We start from the raw sequence: 18,788 nt of genomic DNA, 5'->3' as shown, positions 1-18,788 counted from the left end.
TAGTAGTAGTAGTAGTGTTAGTAGTAGTATGCTATTAGTAGTAGTAGTAGTATGCTAGTAGTAGTAGTAGTAGTAGTAGTAGTTAGTAGTAGTAGTATGCAATTAGTAGTAGTAGGCTAGTAGTAGTAGTAGTAGTGTTAGTAGTAGTAGTATGCTATTAGTAGTAGACGTAGTAGTAGTAGGCTAGTAGTAGTAGTATGCTATTAGTAGTAGACGTAGTAGTAGTATGCTATTAGTAGTAATAGTAGGCTAGTAGTAGTAGTAGTATTAGTAGTAGTAGTAATATGCTATTAGTAGTAGAAGTAGTAGTAGTAGGCTAGTAGTAGTAGTAGTATTAGTAGTAGAAGTAGTGGTAGTAGTATGCTATTAGTAGTAGAAGTAGCAGTAGTAGGCTAGTAGTAGTAGTAGTAGTAGTAGCATGCTATTAGTAGTAGAAGTAGTAGTAGTAGGCTAGTAGTAGTAGTAGTAGTGTTAGTAGTAGTAGTAGTAGTATGCTATTAGTAGTAGCAGTAGGCTAGTAGTAGTTGTTGTAGGATATTAGTGTTAGTAAGCTAATAGTAGTAGTCATAGTAGTAGTAGTATGCTATTAGTAGTTGGCTAGTAGTAGTAGTAATAGTAGTAGTAAATAGTTGTATGCTATTAGCAGTAGTAATAGTAGGTTATTATTATTATTAGTAGTAGTAGTAGTAAACTCAGCAAAAAAGAAAAGTCCCTTTTTCAAAGATCTTTCAAAGATCATTTGTAAAAATCCCAATAACTTCACAGATCTTCATTGTAAAGGGTTTAAACACCGTTTCCCATGCTTGTTCAATGAACCATAAACAATTCATGAACATGCACCTGTGGAACAGTCGTTAAGACACTAACAGCTTACAGACGGTAGGCAATTAAGGTCACAGTTATGAAAACTTAGGACACCTAAGAGGCCTTTCTACTGACTCTGGAAAAACACCAAATGAAAGATGCCCAGGGTCCCTGCTCATCTGCGTGAACGTGCCTTAGGAATGCTGCAAGGAGGCATGAGGACTGCAGATGTGGCCAGGGCAAGAAATTGCAATGTTCATACTGTGAGACGCCTAAGACAGCGCTACAGGGAGTAAGGCAGGTCCTCACCAGACATCACCGGCAACAATGCTGCCTATGGGCACAAACCCACTGTCGCTGGACCAGACAGGACTGGCAAAAGTGCTCTTCACTGACGAGTCGTGGTTTTGTCTCCAGGGGTGATGGTCGGATTTGCGTTTATTGTCGAAGGAATGAGTGTTACACAAGGCCTGTACTCTGGAGCGGGATCAATTTGGAGGTGGAGGGTCCATCATGGTCTGGGGTGGTGTGTCACAGCATCATCGGACTGAGCTTGTTGTCATTGCAGGCAATCTCAATCCTGTGTGTTATAGGGAAGACATCGTCCTCCCTCATGTGGTAGCCTTCCTGCCTTACAACAAACCTACTATGACTACAACTATGATTACTAATACTATAGTAGTAGAAATAAGTTATAAGCAGTAGTAATAGTAATAGTAGAATATTAGTGGTAGTGGTAGTAGGATATTAGCAGTAGTAGTTAGTAGTAGTCGTATGTATAGCCATAGTTGTAGTAGGCTATTAGCAGTAGTGTTACGAATCCCTTTTGGCCCGACAGTCTAGGGGGGATGGTAGTGAGACCCGTAACATAACTCATGTAAATTATAATAGTGACAAAGTAAAAGTGAACGAAATAACCACGACAACTGAAATAATACCGTCAAACTCAGGGTTTATTTATAAACACACGGTAATGGGGGGAGCAGGAAAAGGGGCTGAGCTGGACCCAAGGAAAGAAACAATAAATATGCAAAAACACCCCTAAGCTAGACTAGCCTACTTTAACAACAGCTAACTAACTAACCAAAAATACAGTGGGTGGTCCGCCCAGTTCTAACTAGTGTGTTTAACAAAGTTTACCTACGGGTAGTGTATGCCCATGGGCGACTTGTCTTGTTTTCCCCTTTTCCCACCAGCAACAAACAAACACCATAACCAAAACAATACTCACAGGAGATGACAAAGTGCTATGGAGGTGCTCAAACAAAAGAAGAGGTTAAGACGCAAAGAGAGAGATCTACATACATGGCATTTACAAAGAGATTGAGAGCCTGAAATCTACAAAGAACAGAGATCTACCAACATGGGATTTACAAAGAGATTGAGCTCCAGAGCAAACAAATGATGGGGTTTTTAAACCATGGGGAAGGAACTGTGATAGGGTAGGAAACAGAAGGAGGTGTGTCTTCTGATTGTTGATTGGATTGTTGACTGATTGGGGAGTGATGATTTTCACCTGTGAGGGGAGAATGAGAGAAAAGAAGCACACACACACAGGATACTCACACAGGATAACTGTATCCGTAACAAGTAGTAGTTAGTTGTAGTAGTAGTTGTAGGATATTATCAGTGTTAGTAGTAGGCTATTAGCACCACTAGTAATTAGTAGTAGTAGTAGTCGTAATAGTAGTAAAAGTTGTAGGCTAGTAGTAGTAGTAGTAGTAGTAAAAGTAGTAGACTATTAGTAGCGGTAGTAGTTGTTGTAGTAGTAGTAGTAGCAGTAGTAGTAGTAGTAGTAGTAGGATATTAGCACTAGAAGTTAGTAGTAGTAGTAGTAGTCATAGTTATAGTCATAGTTGTAGTAGGCTATTAGCAGGAGTAGTTAGTTGTAGTCATAGTAGTAGTAGTAGTAGTAGTAGTTGTAGGATATTAGCAGTAGTAGTAGTAGTAGGGTATTAGCACCTTGAGTAGTTAGTGGTAGTAGTAGTAGTAGTAAAAGTGGTAGGCTAGTAGTAGTAGTAGTAAAAGTAGTAGGCTATTAGTAGCACTATTAGTCGTGGTAGTAGTAATGGTAGTAGTAGTAGTAATAGTAGTAGTAGTAGCCTATTATTATTAGTAGTAATAGTAGTAATCATAGTTGTAGTAGGCTATTAGCAGTAGTCAAAGTAATAGTAGTACTAGTAGTAGGCTATTAGTAGGCTATTGGTAGTAGTAGTAATAGAAGTTGTGGTAGTAGTAATCGTCTATTAGCAGTAGTAGTAGTATTAATACTAGTAATAGTAGTAATAGTAGCTGGTGAACCCAAGTGCAGACTCAGACAAGGAGACAGGGATAAGTTAACCAAGGTATTTATTGCAAGTGGGGGGAGCCAGGGGGAGCTCAGGCAGGTAACAGAGAACCAGGAACTGAGTCTGCGGCCGGGGCGAGGGGAGTAGGGGCAGGGTAAGCAGGTCCAGAGCGGAATCCAAGGAAGCAGTAAAGCGGAGTTCCAGGGCTAGGAAGCAGGACTGACGAGACGAGGGACTGGAGACAGGGACCAGAGTCCGAGTGGACGGAACTGCAGTGGAGAGAAAAGCAGCGTCAGGCTAGGGAAAACAGGCACCACAGGATAACAAGATCTATGCAGGAACAAACGACTTGAAATGCAGACTGACTGAGCAGAGGCTACGATCTGGCAACTGGAAGTGGCAGTGCTAAGTATTTGTAGAGGTCTTGATTATGGAACAAGTTGCAGCTGGTGGGGATCTGCTCTGACTCCAGCACATCTGTTTCTACTCACACAATCAGATACACCCACACAGAGAGGGAGAGAGCACTGGGGGAGTGGGGGCAGATTAGGGAGACACAGGATGAGAAGTAGAGGGCGTGGCAGGGGCAGATGTAACAGTAGCAGTAGGCTATTAGCAGTAGTAGCTAAAAGTAGTAGATGGATGATGTCCACTGGAGACGTCCTATCCTGTCCTGTTTCCCCTGGTCCCAACAGTATGTTCCAGTTCAACTGGTGATTGACTGCCAGCTGTAGCCTAGGCTAGGCTTGGTGTGGGAGATGGGTGGTTGTGGCAATAACCGCTTATACTGTATTTAATTGTCTGCCTGAGAGCTTCGTAAAGACAGCAGGAATACACTGCTTGCACACACACACACACACACACACACACACACACACACACACACACACACACACACACACACACACACACACACACAAATACACACACAGGTATGCATACAAACTTTGATTTGATTTGAGATATGCATGTGTGTTTTAGTGTGTTTGTGTGTGGGTTACAGACAGAGCACTTGGGACAATGGTGGTTTGAGTGACTACTTTTCTCAGTGTTTTATAGATGCATTAGCATTCTTACACCACTGAGTGGCTGGAAACTAGGGTACTGGGTACTTTTTCATCTAACAAACTGAGAAAATAAGAATCTAATTCAACAGTTCTTATCTTACAGCTATCAAACTAATGCATTCAGAGCTGAGATGTATATTTAGCTGATGAGCAGCAATCAACCCTGCTGTCTGTGTGTGTATGTGTGTGTGTGTGCCAGTTTAAGTGTGCTGTGTGTCCAGTCCTCTCTTCCACACCACTGGCTACTGATGGTTTGTTAGTCTTGGGTGTGATTATGTTCCTCTCGCCACACAGAGGGAGCACCAGCTTGTTTTTCCTGGTTTGTCGGTAACACTGTGGACATCTTGTTTTCTGGCCTTCCTGCTCTCTTCCCTTCCCGCTCTCTCAGGGTGGATTTTCATTCATTTTTCCATAAGCTGTGATGTACTGCTAGGAAACAGGCGGTTGCCACAGAGACACAGCTCATCGGACACTTGAAGAGGAACAGGAACAGTACATCTATGTGATCTCAGCCTTTCATTGGCCGGGATGGCTCTGAATAGGGCCCGGACTTTCTTTCTTTTTACATTTTCTCTGCTTTTTTTTCTTTTTCCTTCTCCCTATATAACACCATCTCTCTCAGAGGCTTAAGTGGGGGGATACTATGGCTTCCTGTTGGTGCTATTTGGAGTGGTTTAAGGGGTGGAATTGCATTGGATTCATTTTAAATCCAAGGTTTATCCTCTGTGATCGGTACCTCAATACTTACATACTGTACATAGAGACAATATGGGAACACATCCCTTCTCCATTGTTGCACTCGTCTCTCACCCATTCTTTACTAATGGACCACCACTACTACTACAACCTGAGTATGAAATGAAAAGTTATAGGTCAGGATGATGACAAAGCAGTAACGTTAAGACAGGAGAAGATATGGATCCTGTTGCACTCTGTCTAATTACCCCTCCCTATGTGGTGTCCCGGGGGTCCTGCCAGGCGGGCGCCACTGTGGGCCAACTCCACCCCCACCTGTGGGCACGTCATTTCCACCTGGCTGGGTACACAGGCCTGTCTAATTACTGGCCAGCCTGCCATAGCAATGAGCCAACGCCCATGTTGTTTGTTATTCGCAGGCTTAATTTGATTTCCCCCTTCAAATTTATCTGGGACACCTGAGATGGGTGGGGTTAAGGGTTGGAGATAGCTCCGTATGGGGGTGCAACAGAAAGGATGTTGTGTTTTTCCTGCATGCTGTACCTACTGTGGCCATGCGCCAAGACAGAGAGTGAGGAGTGAGATAGCTGAGATCCTCTGGTAATGTTCATGGTGCATCCAGCAACCCTACTGAAGCCATGTGCTACCTGCCTACTAGTAGGTGTAATATTAACCACATAGCCTATTGCCTGTGCAGAATGGTGAGAAAGATTGACACCTAAAAGGGCGGAGTCTCACTGAGGTGTGTTTCAGAGGGGTGAAGGTGGCAGCTTGTGTGAAGTCTATGAAGTCTCTGAGACAGAGAGGAGCTGAAATGAAAACTGAGCAGAGAGAAGTGGGGAGGAGCGGGCCGGGCTGATGTTGTTGGAGACAGCAGTGGAGTGGAGAGACTCAGACAAGCAGAGCAGAGTGGAGCGCTCTTTAACTCTAAAAGTCCAGAGTTCCACAAGTTGCTCTGTGGCATCTCATAGGTCAGGGAGCTAGCAGCAGAGCAGGCAGCAGAGCGGGCAGCAGAGCGGGCAGCAGAGCGGGCAGCAGAGCAGGCAGCATGGCAGTGTGACCCAGATCCAGATCTAGTTTCCAGCCACTCAGTGGTGTAGGTCTCTGACAATGAGGATAATGTCCCTGATTCTATTATTACAGAGAGAAAGAGACATAGATCTGACAGTAGAGGTTCAAACTCTTGGTACATAAGTGAAACATGACATGACATGCATGGTGGAATGAACGTTTGGTTAACGTTAGTATGGAAACAGAAAACCAAACAGCACAAAAACAGCACATCACCTGGCCTTGTGACGTTTCATTGAGGATGTTCCTAGTTTTGTTCTGGTCTGTTTGAATATGAACTTAATGATTCTTTGATATGTTTCACTAAAACAATCTGCAGTCATATTGGCTTCTGGATTGCTCTGATTGTGAACATCTGGCATATGGAAGACGAATTTGGCTCATGTGTTTCTCTCCACCATTTAGCTTCTGTGTCTCATTTTACTAACCCTACATCATCTGGTGCCTGAATTAGCTAGAGACACTCTTTGATATATATAGCTGTTATCATAGGCATGCACAGGAATTTCTCACTACGCAGACAGGTATCATCACCACATGTCCTTTTGGACATGGTGTGGGGAGTGTGTGTATTCCCTGTGCTGGGTGACGTAGCAGCGGGAGGCAGGAGCCACCCCTGGCTGGTTAATGGTGAGGCAATGTGGGGGTCGGGGCTGGCAGTGGCTCTGGCGCTCTGTAGCTCAGCTCTGTGTATGTGAGATGAGTGGCGTCCATGGTGGGCATGGCCAATGGGCTCCACTTAGTGTGGCAACAGAGGCTGAGCCACAACGCCAAGTACCCTACCACACGGCAGGGCCTTTAAGGCCTGGCTGGCAGACATTAGGCCACAACTGGACCATTCAGCAAGAAAGCAGAATAACAGTTAAATATTCTATCAGATCAATAATTCAGAGAGGGAGGGAGAGAAAGACAAGAGAGACAGAGAGAGAGACCCAAGATTGCATTCCCCAGGAAGGGCCTGGTAACCATGGCAACTGTAGCTGACTGTCACATGGTGCGGAGGAGTGAAGAGGAAGGCAGGGAGGGTGGAACCTGTGAGCCAGTGACAGAGAAAGAGAGACACGATAATGAAGTGAAGAGGAGGGCTGGCAGCAGCGAGGGGGGGTAGTAAATATCTGAGTTTCAATTCAGTGTCCGTTTAGAAAAGGCTCTATGCCTATCTGTGAATCAGAAGTGCCCCGTGGAGTGTGATGACATAACAATCTATCCAAAGATGATGAGAGAGGTGAGAGGTAAATGGAAAAAAACACACATGGAAAGGGAGGGGTGAAGAAAGAAAGCAGAAGGGACAGGTGAAGAAGGACATGAGGGATAGAGATGAAGAGAGAGAGAGCGATAGAGGGAGAAATGTGAAGAAATGGGGAATGAAGGAGGTATTGTTTCAGAATTCCAGTCATGTCTCAGTGGACACAGCCTACTGTGATGTCATTATCGCCATACATACATACACTACATGACCAAAAGTATGTGGACACCTGCTCGTCGAACATCTCATTCCAAAGTCATGGGCATTAATATGGAGTTGGTCCCCCCATTGCTGCGATAACACTACTCTTCTAGGAAGGTTTTCCACTAGATGTTGGAACATTGCTGCGGGGACTTGCTTCCATTCAGCCACAAGAGCATTAGTGAGGTCGGGCACTGATGTTGGGCGATTAGACCTGGCTCGCAGTCGGCGTTCCAATTCATCCCAAAGGTGTTCGATGGGGTTGAAGTCATGGCTCTGTGCAGGTCAGTCAAGTTCTCCCACACCGATCTCGACAAACCATTTCTGTATGGACCTCTCTTTGTGCACGGGGGCATTGTCATGCTGAAACAGGAACGGGCCTTCTCCAAACTGTTGCCACAAAGTTGGAAGCAGAGAATCTTCTAGAATGTCATTGTATGCTGTTAATCCATTCTTCTCTAATTAAAAATCTCTCTCCCTAATTTCTGAATGATGTTTGTAATGTCAGTAGGCGACAGTAATCTATGCGTCAGAGCGGGAGGAGCAGGTAGCCTACACATGCACACACACTGGTAAAGATTTCCAACTGGCAGGCAGACACTGGAATAAGTTTCTGAGTGACAGAGTGAGGGCTTTAAATAGACTTTCTCGCTTTTTGGGGGCTGGAAAAAAATGCCCGGAGCCTAAAAGAACGGTTCCCATGATTTTAAATAACTGTTCTGTTCTGGAACAGTATAGATCACTTTCGTTCCCGGTTCTGATTTTCTAAAATATTTGTTATTTTTCTGGATTTAATAATATTGCAGGAGTGCTAATCTTATGTTTCCAAAAACAGAAACAATTTCAAAACAATCTGAGATGGTGGGTGTAGAAATCCTCTTTCTTGTGTTTTTTGAGGTGGTATGACCTATACAGTATCTACAGTTATTCTCAAAGCACACAATACTGTACCATCCATGTTGAAGAGGAGGTTTGTCCTTGTCTCTGTATGAACACTATATATTCAGAGGTATGTGGACACCCCTTCAAAACAGTGGATTCAGCTATTTCAGCCACACCTGTTGCTGACAGGTGTATAAAATCAAACACACAGCCGTGCAATCTCCATAGACAAGCTCAGTGACTTACAGGGTGGCACCATCATAGGATGCCACCTTTACAACAAGTCAGTTCGTGAACTTTCAGCCCTGCTAGAGCTGCCCCAGTCAACTGTAAGAGCTGTGAAGTGAAGTGGAAACGTCTAGGAGTAACAAAGGCTCAGCCGCAAGCTCACAGAATGGGACCGCCGAGTGCTGAAGCACGTAGCGTGCAAAAATCGTCTGTCCTTGGTTGCAACACTCAGTACCAAGATCCAAACTGCACCTGGAAGCAACATCAGCACTAGAGTCAGCACTAGAACTGTTCGTCGGGAGCTTGCTGAAATGGGTTTCCATGGCTGCACAATGACAAGCGTCGGCTGGAGTGGTGTAAAGCTCGCCGCCATTGGACTCTGGAGCAGTGGAAACTCGTTCTCTGGAGTGATGAATCAAGCTTCACCATCTGGCACTCTGACAGACGAATCTGGGTTTGGCGGTAGCCTGAAGAACGCTACCTGCAAGAATGCATAGTGCCAAATGTAAAGTTTGGTAGAGGAAGAATAATGGCCTGCGGCTGTTATCCATGGTTTGGGCTACACCCCTTCGTTCCAGTGAAGGGAAACCTTAACTAGTTAAGGATACTATGGTTATCACTTTTCACATTGGATTTATTAACTACAAAAAGGTAAGACGTGTTTATATTACATTTCTGGTGCCACTCTGCACACACAAGCTTGTTAGCTAGCTAGCAAGTTAGCTCTGGTCCAACGTTAAGTCAACTCTCCGAAGTTCAAAGACATTCAAAGTTCCTTCATAGAAGCCACTCCTCCTTAGGTATAATTGTGTGATTTTAATTCAGATAATGCTTGTCATAACAAGATGCCCGGCACTTCAAGAAAAGCCTCCTCCACCACTTTCTCTCACTCTCTCCCCACCCACACAATTTCAGTCGCATCTTGCACCCTACACTTCTGTTTGTCCAATGCATGTAAACAACTATAGCTTGCCCGCTCCATAGAAAGCTGCTCTATCTGCACTGATTGGTGGAGTCATTTAATGTCAAGCAAAATTTACTTTTTGGGGGGATCGAACCGGTTCAGAACTTTATTTGGCTGGTCGGAACTGTGGAACGGAACAAAAACATTGATGGTTCTGTTCCGAAAAAAACGATTGGAAAATCATTTAGGATCCCATGTTTCATGAGCTGAAATAAAAGATCCCAGAAATGTTCCATATGCACAAAAAGCGTATTTCTCTACATTTCTTTGTGCAAATCTGTTTACATCCCTGTTAGTGAGCATTTATATTTTCCAATATAATCCATCCACCTGACAGGTGTGGCATATCAAGAAACTGATTAAACAGCATGATCATTACACAAGTGCACCTTGTGCTGGGGACAATAGAAGGCCACTCTAAAATGTGCAATTTGGTCACACAACACAATGCCACATGTCTCAAGTTTTGTGGGAGCGTGCAATTGACATGCTGATTGCGTGTATGGCGTCATGTGTGGGTGTGTGGTTGGCTGACGTCAACATTGTGAACAGAGTGCTCCATGGTGACAGTGGGGTTATGGTATGGGCAGGCATAAACTACGAACAACGAACACAATTGCATTTTATCGATGGCAGTTTGAATGCACAGAGATACCGTGATGAGATCCTGAGGCCCATTGTCGTGCCATTCATCCACCACCATCACCTCATGTTTCAGCATGATAAATGGTGGTCACACCAGATACTGACTGGTTTTCTGATACCGACTGGTCTTCCATGCCCCTACTGTGACCAACATATGCTTATCTGTATATGGGTTCATCAGTCCGTGGGGGACTTTTGACCATTTCTTTGGATTCCTCGTCTTACTCATTGTTATAAAAAACCTTTGGTCCAAATCAAAAGTTAGGGAATATATTTATTGAATATTATATGAATCCTATAAATTAAAAATGCCCATTTGTGTGCAATCAATTAGCTTAATTTCTCAGAGATCCAATGATATTTCAACAAAATAATGTTGCAGGAATGCTAATCTTATCTGTTTCTAACTACAGAAACGATTTCAGAACAATCTGAGATGGTGGGTGTCATGGCTTGCTGAAATGACATGGAATGACCCGTATTCTAATGTACTGTGTTCTTTTCTATTGAATATGCTGGCAGAGTGGCCTTTCTCTGGCTTCATGCTGGTTTACCTTCAGCTACGTTCTTCTCTGCTGGATTATGCTCTACAGTTATGTGTGGCCAGGTGATTATCATAGATGTTGATACCGAATACAGTTTTGTTTTCATATGGAGCTTCCTGAAGAATGCCCATTTTGGGGCCCATTTTGTGCCCCAGGACAGCTAATGCTATTGAGCATTGATCTTTGACCTTTTCCTCCAAGGCTAATTCAACTGTGCTGCTCACAGAAAGACATCCATTCATTGGCCTCACTCCAGCTGTGGGGCCAAATTCACAAGCACAGAGAGGGGAATAAAGGGAAAAGACAGAGAAAGGAGAGGTTTATGTAAATAACAGTAGTATCAGAGCTTTGTCTCAGGAAATTGAATCAGGCCACTGGTCTCTCCTGGGAGAGGCAGAGGAAGCAGCCATTTGACCTGCCAAGCGTATGTGTCTGTCTGTCTGTTTCCTGCATGTTCTAGGTTTAGAGGCTCCCAGCCCGTCTATGGCCCATAGCTGACCCCTCTATCTCTCTGGCTCTGATTAGCCCACTGTCTAATTGTAATGTGTCATGACGGTTTGTCCACAGACCAATCATCTGTTTGTATAGTTACTGTACAGTACAGGACACAACATGTGGTATAGAGAGAGACGTAAACTGAAGTGATCAATGTTTTCCTTATCTGTTACAGGCCAATAATGGAGGCTCCAGGGGTTTTAACAGCCTCTGCTGTGGTTCTACTGTAATCAGAGTAGCATCTCTCCTCTGAGGAGCTCAGTGCAGGCAGCTGCCACAGTATCTCCCCATATTGTACCTTGTTTAGGGCCATGAGGCCCAGTGATCCATGTCCAAGCACAAATACACACACACACACACACACAGTCATCACAGCATCACATCCATAATTACTGTACATCCTCTCAGGATCATCAATGGAATGGAGTGCTGTTCAGCTCACCCACCACACATACTGTTACAGTGGAACAGGAAGTTATGTAACCCAGGGGTAAAGTACTAGCCTACTAGCCTGATCACAGATCTCTTTGTGCTGTATAGCCAAGTCATACAGTATGGTCCTTGTTATGCCAAATATAACAGATCTGGGACCAGGCTAGTATAGTATTGCATGTAGCCTAAACATATCCTAAATTATGTTTAACCTGCACCCCTTTATCCCTATCCCTATTCTAATCCTCTGTTTTTAGCTGTGGTCAAAAGGTTTATTCTTGAAGATAACAAGGTAGCAGTAGCTTAGAATGGGAGTACAGTAGGACACGAGGCATCGTAATGACAGTCTGAGAAGGGATTATCATCATACCAATAAACAGGCACTTTGCGGCCTTGTTTTAATCCTAATCTGTGCTGGTGCTGGGGTGTAGTGGTGCTGGGTGAGAAGGGTAAGCAGGGAGGCACCTGTTTGATGTGGGCCCGCACAAGACCAGGAGGCAGGCAGGGTGCAGGTAGCAGCCAGGCTCAGGAAGGGACCAGGGACCATATATACAGTATCTCAGCAGTAAGTAGATCGTCTCTGATGGCCCTGCCCTAGTTAGGAAGGAAAGGTTGCCTCTGTCGCTGCCTCAACACCAGTGGAGGCTGCTGAGGGGAGGACAGCTCATAAAAATGGCTAGAATGGAGTCAATGGAATGGCATCAAATCAAATCAAATTTTATTTGTCACATACACATGGTTAGCAGATGTTAATGCGAGTATAGCGAAATGCTTGTGCTTCTAGTTCCGACAATGCAGTAATAACCAACAAGTAATCTAACTAACAATTCCAAAACTACTGTCTTGTACACAGTGTGAGGGGATAAAGAATATGTACATAAGGATATATGAATGAGTGATGGTACAGAGCAGCATAGGCAGATACAGTAGATTGTATCGAGTACAGTATATACATATGAGATGAGTATGTAAACAAAGTGGCATAGTTAAAGTGGCTAGTGATACATGTATTACATAAGGATACAGTCGATGATATAGAGTACAGTATATACGTATGCCTATGAGATGAATAATGTAGGGTAAGTAACATTATATAAGGTAGCATTGTTTAAAGTGGCTAGTGATATATTTACATCATTTCCCATCAATTCCCATTATTAAAGTGGCTGGAGTTGAGTCAGTGTCAGTGTGTTGGCAGCAGCCACTCAATGTTAGTGGTGGCTGTTTAACAGTCTGATAGCCTTGAGATAGAAGCTGTTTTTCAGTCTCTCGGTCCCAGCTTTGATGCACCTGTACTGACCTCGCCTTCTGGATGATAGCGGGGTGAACAGGCAGTGGCTCGGGTGGTTGATGTCCTTGATGATCTTTATGGCCTTCCTGTGACATCGGGTGGTGTAGGTGTCCTGGAGGGCAGGTAGTTTGCCCCCGGTGATGCGTTGTGCAGACCTCACTACCCTCTGGAGAGCCTTACGGTTGAGGGCGGAGCAGTTGCCGTACCAGGCGGTGATACAGCCCGCCAGGATGCTCTCGATTGTGCATCTGTAGAAGTTTGTGAGTGCTTTTGGTGACAAGCCGAATTTCTTCAGCCTCCTGAGGTTGAAGAGGCGCTGCTGCGCCTTCTTCACAATGCTGTCTGTGTGAGTGGACCAATTCAGTTTGTCTGTGATGTGTATGCCGAGGAACTTAAAACTTGCTACCCTCTCCACTACTGTTCCATCGATGTGGATAGGGGGGTGTTCCCTCTGCTGTTTCCTGAAGTCCACAATCATCTCCTTAGTTTTGTTGACGTTGAGTGTGAGGTTATTTTCCTGACACCACACTCCGAGGGCCCTCACCTCCTCCCTGTAGGCCGTCTCGTCGTTGTTGGTAATCAAGCCTACCACTGTTGTGTCGTCCGCAAACTTGATGATTGAGTTGGAGGCGTGCGTGGCCACGCAGTCGTGGGTGAACAGGGAGTACAGGAGAGGGCTCAGAACGCACCCTTGTGGGGCCCCAGTGTTGAGGATCAGCGGGGAGGAGATGTTGTTGCCTACCCTCACCACCTGGGGGCGGCCCGTCAGGAAGTCCAGTACCCAGTTGCACAGGGCGGGGTCGAGACCCAGGGTCTCGAGCTTGATGACGAGCTTGGAGGGTACTATGGTGTTGAATGCCGAGCTGTAGTCAATGAACAGCATTCTCACATAGGTATTCCTCTTGTCCAGATGGGTTAGGGCAGTGTGCAGTGTGGTTGAGATTGCATCGTCTGTGGACCTATTTGGGCGGTAAGCAAATTGGAGTGGGTCTAGGGTGTCAGGTAGGGTGGAGGTGATATGGTCCTTGACTAGTCTCTCAAAGCACTTCATGATGACGGAAGTGAGTGCTACGGGGCGGTAGTCGTTTAGCTCAGTTACCTTAGCTTTCTTGGGAACAGGAACAATGGTGGCCCTCTTGAAGCATGTGGGAACAGCAGACTGGTATAGGGATTGATTGAATATGTCCGTAAACACACCGGCCAGCTGGTCTGCGCATGCTCTGAGGGCGCGGCTGGGGATGCCGTCTGGGCCTGCAGCCTTGCGAGGGTTAACACGTTTAAATGTCTTACTCACCTCGGCTGCAGTGAAGGAGAGACCGCAAGTTTTCGTTGCAGGCCGTGTCAGTGGCACTGTATTGTCCTCAAAGCGGGCAAAAAAGTTATTTAGTCTGCCTGGGAGCAGGACATCCTGGTCCGTGACTGGGCTGGATTTCTTCCTGTAGTCCGTGATTGACTGTAGACCCTGCCACATGCCTCTTGTGTCTGAGCCGTTGAATTGAGATTCTACTTTGTCTCTGTACTGACGCTTAGCTTGTTTGATAGCCTTGCGGAGGGAATAGCTGCACTGTTTGTATTCGGTCATGTTACCAGACACCTTGCCCTGATTAAAAGCAGTGGTTCGCGCTTTCAGTTTCACACGAATGCTGCCATCAATCCACGGTTTCTGGTTAGGGAATGTTTTAATCGTTGCTATGGGAACGACATCTTCAACGCACGTTCTAATGAACTCGCACACCGAATCAGCGTATTCGTCAATGTTGTTGTCTGACGCAATACGAAACATGTCCCAGTCCACGTGATGGAAGCAGTCTTGGAGTGTGGAGTCAGCTTGGTCGGACCAGCGTTGGACAGACCTCAGCGTGGGAGCCTCTTGTTTTAGTTTCTGTCTGTAGGCAGGGATCAACAAAATGGAGTCGTGGTCAGCTTTTCCGAAAGGGGGGCGGGGCAGGGCCTTATATGCGTCGCGGAAGTTAGAGTAACAATGATCCAAGGTCTTTCACATGGAAACCACGTGTTTGTGTTTGATACCACTCCATTCCAGCTTTATTATGAGCCGTTCTCCCCTCAGCAGCCTCCACTGCTTAACACTAAATCAATGGAGGCTATCTTGACTAGACTGGGCCCATGGAGTTTATAATGCGCCACATTTCACAGTCCAGAATTTTACATTTCACGGTCCCTAGGTTTCCATGCTGCAAAGGTGGGATGAGGTTTATGCTTGAAGGTGCTATCAGCCTTTCCCTGTATTGGGCTATTCACGTTTCTTCTCTTCACTTTGGAAAACATCCATTTAGGATTGGGGTAAGGAATGTGGATAAATGCCCACTCAGGCTGATATCAGTCAGTGGTCAGTGCAGTTGGTTCCTCTCAGGCCATGCGTGGGTTTGTTTTTGTTTTGACTGTTGAAACCGTCTATAGTGGAAGAGGTGCGACCTACAGAGTTCACAGGGCCTGTACTTAAAGGTTAGGATTACTAGGAAGGAGGAGAGAGAGTCTCCCCTGTCCAATCAAAAACATTTTACCCAACTCTGTCATCAATCACCATGTTGATCTGTCGAAAGACTGGGCGCTTTCGACATTGCAGTCAACTTTAAAGGTGAGTCAAATCACCTTGCATCATAAATAACTCATCAATAGTATTTGTTGATCAGTCAGTCACAATTTACCCATGATACATCACCGTTTTGATGCTCTCAGACACGTCCTGAATGTATATTGGCAAGCTTTATTTGAGCAGCCATCTTGGAACAGGTAATATGGTAATACAGGTGGTATAATCATTTAAGCTACAACAGCAGCTTCTTGGTTTCCTAGTCTCAGTTCATCTCACAGTGAGAGGTATTTTAGTGTCAGACTTTAATTGGTGATAGCAGTTCCTGTCACTTCTCCTGTGCTGGGCTCCAGATGTCTCCAGTGCTCTCATGCTGATGTGAACAATGCAGTCTCTCTCTCCCACCAGGGATAACACTGTATAGCGTAGAGAATCTACGGAGATCACAGATTCCAACCTGATTCTCAGTTCTCTCTCTGCTATCAACACTCTATCTTCCATTTCTCACACTTGTTTTTGTGCTGATTTGGGTTGAAGTGTTCCTCCCTCTCCCTGCTCAGTTGGCTGGCCTAGCCTCTCTCCCCCAGGTTAGGACTGCTGAGGGAGTCTGACCCTAAAACGCTGGGCTTTGTCAAAGCTAAGCTGCCTGGCTCTCCTGCTTAAAGGAACAAAACACTCTTTTCAGTGCCTTGGCTGCAGACACTGCATGGCTTTGTGTTTGAGTGTAACTTTGGATCGATGCTACATAAAGAGGACTGAAAGACATTGGTGAAATGACGTAAGGAGGGGAAGTGTTAAGCAAGTGAGGAGATTAGAGGAAGTGAAAAAGAGAGAAAGAGCCATTTCTCCTGCCATCTTTTTTTTCTGTAACATCCTCTTGCCTCATCCTCTCTACCATTATAGAGGAGATCGCAGCTAGAAGGTGGGTGTGTGTGTGCACACAACATGTGTATCCAGTGTGTAGATCATTATCAATGACTGGGTATTGATCAGCTTCAGAGCAGGAGCAGGTGGTGAAACAGAAGCTGAGGAGGGTTTTCTTTTTTTCTTAGTGATGCCCCATGACCTTTGCTCTGTTGGTAACTACGCTCCTGATTGGTGCTGTGAGTGGCAGACAGGCTGGAGAGCATGTCACAGGACAGACTAGAGCCTGTTAGTCAAGTACTATGGTTGGTGTCAACTAGAGGTCGACCGATTATGATTTTTCAACGCCGATACCGGTTATTGGAGGACCAAAAAAGCTGATACCGATTAATCTGACAATTTTTTTTTTGTAATAATGACAATTACAACAATACTGAATGAACACTTATTTTAACTTCATATAATACACCAATAAAATCAATTTAGCATCAAATAAATAATGAAACATGTTCAATTTGGTTTAAATAATGCAAAAACTAAGTGTTGGAGAAGAAAGTAATATGTGCCAATATGCAATATGTGCCATGCATGTGCCATGTAAAAATGTGTGCCATGTAAAAATGTGTGCCATGTAAAATATGTTTGTTTGTTTGTTATGAAAACTTGAAACCGGCCCTAATTAATCGGCCATTCCGATTAATCGGTCGACCTCTAGTGTCAACTGCACATGGTCACTCAGAGAGGGCATACAGGTCAATGACTCCCTACACTCCCATGTTATCACACCCCAATACTCACTACAGAGAAACCACTGGGTTCTGATCTCAAGCCTTTGAGGAACAAGTGTCTGCCCTCCTCCAGCCTTCTCTCACTCTGTCCTCAGAGGAACAGAGATTACAGCTGCACTCTATTGTCGTGGTGACCCTCTCACTGTATATATTGTTTATGCTGTTTAGCAGACACTTTTTAAGTATGGACGGTCCCAGGAATCGACCTCACTATCCTGGTATAGCAAACGCCATGCGCTATCAACTAAGCTACAGAGGACCACTGTCTCAGTGTCTCTATTTTTTATTTTTATTTCATGTGTCCTTTATATCTGTGTATCGTGTGTGTGTGTGTGTGTGTGTCAGGTTTAAGTGTGGAATAGGGGTCCGAGCCAACAGGAAGCGGGTGGGATTAGCAGCTGCAGAGGAGAGAGGCAGAGTAGTGGGGCACACACACACACACACACACACACACACACACTCACACACATGATGCCCAGCCTGTAACTGAGTTACTGTTGCAGGCCTCTCTGGCCAGGCAGTGGAGAGTCGGCAGTAAGGGCTAACACACTCTCAGCTTTCCCAGAACCCGTGTGTAGTTCGGGGCATCGTGACTACTGTTTGGTCACTCCTTCCAGGATGATCCTCTACTGTGACCCTTGCATTTGTTGACACTAGTGGAATGAAAACAGTTATTTCATTTCAGCGCCTAGATTGGATGTACAGTTGAAGTCGGAAGTTTGCATACACTTAGGTTGTAGTCATTAAAACTTGTTTTTCAACTACTCCACTTGACAAACTATAGTTTTAGCAAGTTGGTTAGCACATCTACTTTGTGCATGACACAAGTGATTCCAACAATTGTTTACAGACAGATTATTTCACTTATAATGCACTGTATCACAATTCCAGTGGGTCAGAAGTTTACATACGCTAAGTTGACTGTGCCTTTAAACAGCTTGGAAAATTCCAGAAAATTATGTCATGGCTTTAGAAGCTTCTGATAGGCTAATTGACATTATTTAGGTCAATTGGAGGTGTACCTGTGGATGTATTTCAAGGCCTACCTTCAAACTCAGTGCCTCTTTGCTTGACATCATGGGAAAATCAAAATAAATCAGCCAAGACCTCTTGCTCCCAAGTCTGGTTCATCCTTAGGAGCAATTTCCAAACACCTGAAGGTGCCACCTTCATCTGTGCAAACAATAGTACGCAAGTATAAACACCATGGGACCACGCAGCCATCATACCGCTCAGGAAGGAGACGTGTTCTGTCTCCTGGAGAAGAACGTACTTTGGTGCGAAAAGTGCAAATCAATCCCAGAACCACAGCAAAGGACCTTGTGAAGGTGCTGGAGGAATCAGTTACAAAAGTATCTATGTCCACAGTAAAACAGTCCTATATTGACATGACCTGAAAGGCTGCTCAGCAAGGAAGAAGCCACCTCTCCAAAACTGACATAAAAAAGCTAGACTACGGTTTGCAACTGCACATGGGGACTAAGATTGTACTTTTCTGAGAAATATCCTCTGGTCTGATGAAACAAACATAGAACTGTTTGGCCATAATGACAATCGTTATGTTTGGAAGAAAAAGGGGGAGGCTTGCAAGCCGAAGAACACTATCCCAACCATGAAGCACAGGGGTGGCAGCATCATGTTGTGGGGGTGCTTTGCTGCAGGAGGGACTGGTGCACTTCACAAAATAGATTGCATCATGAGGGAGGAAAATTATGTGGATATATTGAAGC

The 18,788-nt window shown here is 44.8% G+C and overlaps 1 protein-coding gene across 3 annotated transcripts in view; it reads left to right on the top strand.

Annotated features, from left to right (window-relative positions):
- LOC139396208 (guanine nucleotide-binding protein G(o) subunit alpha-like) overlaps nt 1-18,788 on the top strand; it is a 158,515-nt gene that overhangs the window by 104,971 nt on the left and 34,756 nt on the right. The gene's annotated exons all lie outside the window — the stretch shown is intronic.

This window comes from Oncorhynchus clarkii, chromosome 1 (genome assembly GCF_045791955.1).
Source record: "Oncorhynchus clarkii lewisi isolate Uvic-CL-2024 chromosome 1, UVic_Ocla_1.0, whole genome shotgun sequence".
NCBI classification, from domain to species: domain Eukaryota; kingdom Metazoa; phylum Chordata; class Actinopteri; order Salmoniformes; family Salmonidae; genus Oncorhynchus; species Oncorhynchus clarkii.
The sequence above is the reverse complement of the archived record's forward strand: the minus strand, read 5'-3'. Positions and strand labels throughout refer to the sequence as shown.